Source organism: Schistocerca serialis, chromosome 12 (genome assembly GCF_023864345.2).
Source record: "Schistocerca serialis cubense isolate TAMUIC-IGC-003099 chromosome 12, iqSchSeri2.2, whole genome shotgun sequence".
Taxonomy (NCBI): Eukaryota; Metazoa; Arthropoda; class Insecta; order Orthoptera; family Acrididae; genus Schistocerca; species Schistocerca serialis.
Window position 1 is genome coordinate 163,356,159 of NC_064649.1, and position 3,740 is coordinate 163,359,898.

Sequence of the window (3,740 nt, forward strand, 5' to 3'; positions counted from 1 at the left end):
ATCAGTCCCCTAGAACTTAGAACTAGTTAAACCTAACTAACATAAGGACATCACAAACATCCATGCCCGAGGCAGGATTCGAACCTGCGACCGTAGCGGTCTTGCGGTTCCAGACTGCAGCGCCTTTAACCGCACGGCCACTTCGGCCGGCACAAATATTGGTGTTAGTAAAACGTTAACAAAGAAACAGTCCTAAAGAAATGAAACTTAGTCGTGTTAAATAATAGTTTTGGTCGTATGAATGATAGCTATAAGTTTTATATTTTTTTGTATCCTTGTTGAAACATACGTGTGTCTTCTTTAAATAATTACTGAAGTATAGTGATAAATTCCATAAGTAACAGAAAGTGGCATTAATAGTACTTACTGCCAAGTGACCGTAGTAAGTGAAAGTAGTTATTTATTCAGTGTCGAAAACTGACTTCATCTTTTTGTGTGCACACTGTGACCGATTTAGGCTGGGGCCGTTTTATTAAGCGAAACAGTTTAATGTTATAACAGGCTTTGACTGATAAAAGGTTTCCAAAAGTAATTATTCTCACTGCTTTTCCCCCAAACTGTATGATTCGGAGGAAAATAGTTCGATACGTTACCATTGGGTTGAACACGGTTAAAATCTCTATCCGAGAGCCGATGGTTTGGAGTGTTAGTGCTGCGTGATTTTGTGGCGGTGTTGCTGCCGCTACTTGCTGCACAGTTCTGACATTCCGAATCGCGGATCTTCCGTCTCTACAGTGGTAGAACTTAAACGTTCTGATATCGTACTGACGAGAACGCGAAAGTACCGTTGCTACCTATGCTGTAATAAACGGCGACGGGCTGTCACCCCTGTTGCGTCAGAGCCGAGGAGGACACAAATTTGTCCTGTACTCGGACGAGTTGTCGATCTATCTGGCTGGCGCGACCTGACCCATCTCGTCGTGTTCTGCGGCCTTCGGTGAACCATTCTGCACACACCCGTGGCTCTGCCGAAACACTTCGTCGCACGCGGGCAGCAGTTTCCCGGATGGGGAAATGCGCTCTGTTTCAAACACGCTGGTTGGACGGCGTGGTTCGCGCAAACGTCTCCTCCAGTCACGCTCGCCCATCACCCTGATACATTTCAGTGTACAAACCCGCTGGAAAAATGATATACTTTGTGTGAATTTTCGTTGCTTGTATACTGGCTCCTCTTTCAGGATTTCTGTGGCCGTTTCTACGCGTTTCCTGCCACTGTCCTTGTTATGTTTCATATATGTTACCATTTATTTAATTTTCCCGTTGCTGTGTTACATTTTAGTTTCTCCCTGCCTAAAAACCACACGTTCCCGCGGTAATCCTTTTAGATTGAATAATAATAATAATTATTATTATCTATTAACGCTATTTTATCAAGACTTGAGCACGCAATAGGTCTGAAGCTTATCTGTGCTTTTCTAACTCACATAAATTACGGAATTAATTTATGTCAGACATGTATATTTCTTTTGCTCTTGTTTATTTTCGTTACCTGCAATTCTTTTCGACATAATTCTCGGCTAATTAATTAACCACGCGGCTTATGATTCTAATTTTATGGTACGCTAGATTCGTGTACGAGTATCATCAGTTACTTTCAAAGATTGCCTCTTCGTTTGCCTTAGACATGTAGTCATTGCTCAAACCTGACGCGTGGAATCGGACACTAGGACTGAACTTAAATTTTTTACACCGCCAAGGGACCGTAAGGCCTTGAATGTGAGCTAATTGATACTTGTAACCGCTCCTGAAAAAAAAATAAAAAAGGGGTCTTAAGAGACGCACGGGCAGACAACGAAGCATCGAAGTCATCCTGCGAGAGTTCCTTTCGTACGAAATCCCTAAAAGTGGCCATAAATTTATAGCTGAAACTGAAAGTGTTCTTTGTATTGCTGTTGTTGTGCTCTTCAGTCCAGAGACTGGTTTGATGCAGCTCTCCAGTTCTTCATGTCCGAGTAACTGCTGCAACCTACATCCTTCTGAATCTCCTTAGTGTATTCATCTCTTCCTCTGCCTCTCCGATTTCTACCGCCCACGCTTCCCTCCAGTACTAAATTTGTGATCGCTTCTTCTAGTCAAGTTGCGCCACAAATTCCTCTTCTCCCCAGTCCTATTGAGTACCTCCTCATTAGTTACGTGATCTATCCGTCTAATTTTCAGCATTCTTCTGTAGCACCAAATTTCGAAAGCTTCTATTCTCTTTTTGTCGAAATTATTTATCGTACATATTTCACTTCCATTCATGGTTACACTCCGCACAAATACTTCCAGGAGGGACTTCCTATACTCGATGTTAACAAATTTGTGTTCTTCAGAAAGGCTTTCCTTGCCACTGCCAGTCTACATTTGATATCCTCTCTACTTCGACCATCGTCAGTCGTTTTGCTCCCCAAATAGCAAAACTTGTGCACTACATTGTCTCATTGTCTAATCAAATGAATTATTTGTAAACGAATAGAAATGGGCAGGCAGAACTTAGAGCCATTCTTCGAAACTTGTAAAGTTTGTTGGAGAAAGTTATGGAAGTGGGTGATACTGAAGACAACGCGATTGCACACCCGCGCCTGACTCCACTTTCTGACTTGTTCACCCTGTGGACGCAAGGCCGACTGTGGACCCGCTACGGGAGAGGCAGCTGTGTGTGTGTGTGTGTGTGTGTGTGTGTGTGTGCGAGTGTGTGTGTGTGTGTGGCTGATTCTAAGTATATCATACTTTTTAAGTACAGGTGGTGGGACGGCAACCCGCCTGCGGCAAGGACAGAAAGGGGCGGAAGGGTGTCAGGGGGATAAAAACATCACATAAATATAACGGGGACCAACAGACCAAGGAAGGGCAGGCAGCGCTGACTTTGAGAAATTAATTCCCCGCCCAGGCTGAGTCAGGGGTCCCAGGGGGGGGGGGGGAGATGGGGGGATAAGGGGAGGGAAGGAGGGAGGGAGGCAGGGGGGCAGAAACAAGGACACACACGGGCGCAGCGCACTCCGATAAAACACAATGCCCGCCGGTGCCAACTTAGCCGCCAGAAATGTCCCTGCCGCCCAAGTCACGCCAGGGAAATTTAGTGCTCAGGTTCTGGCCCCCGCGCATGTGTGTGTGTGTGTGTGTGTGTGTGTGGGCGGCGATGCTAAGCAGACACCGGCTCTGCCGCCCGACTACAATTCTTTCTGTTTTTTTTTTCGCTTTCATTCTTTTCGTTCGTCCCCCGCGCGTCTCTGACCGAGCTTCTTTTTATCCTCTCCCCTCTGTCGGTGTGTGTGTCGGGGGGGGGGGGGGGGGGGAGGGGGCGGAGGGGGGCAGTGGTTTGGGGGCGAAGAGCAGAAGGCTATATCACGGGCGAAGATTCAACTTGTGGGTTTGCGTCCAAAAAGGCAGCAAAACGGATAACGGCAACTTCACACACATACACTAATTCACCCGGTACATAAATGATTAGGGTTGCAGTTCTCTGTAAGAGGTAGAAAAGCATTGTTGTTGGTGTTCAGTGTTGTTACGAGGTCAGTGTGGCTATACGAGGTGTCCCGAAGCCTTTTATGTCAAACTGAGACAGGTGATACAGGGCTCACAACCGATTATACGGAGACGGAGAATCATAAGTGATCGGAAATGAACACGTATTGTGTTATTGGCATGCACAGCGCACTCTGCACAACAACAACGTAATCGCTGATGAAAGCGACGACCGCCAGTCTGAGTGCACGTTTTGCGACGATCTACATCTACATCTACATCCATACTCCGCAAGC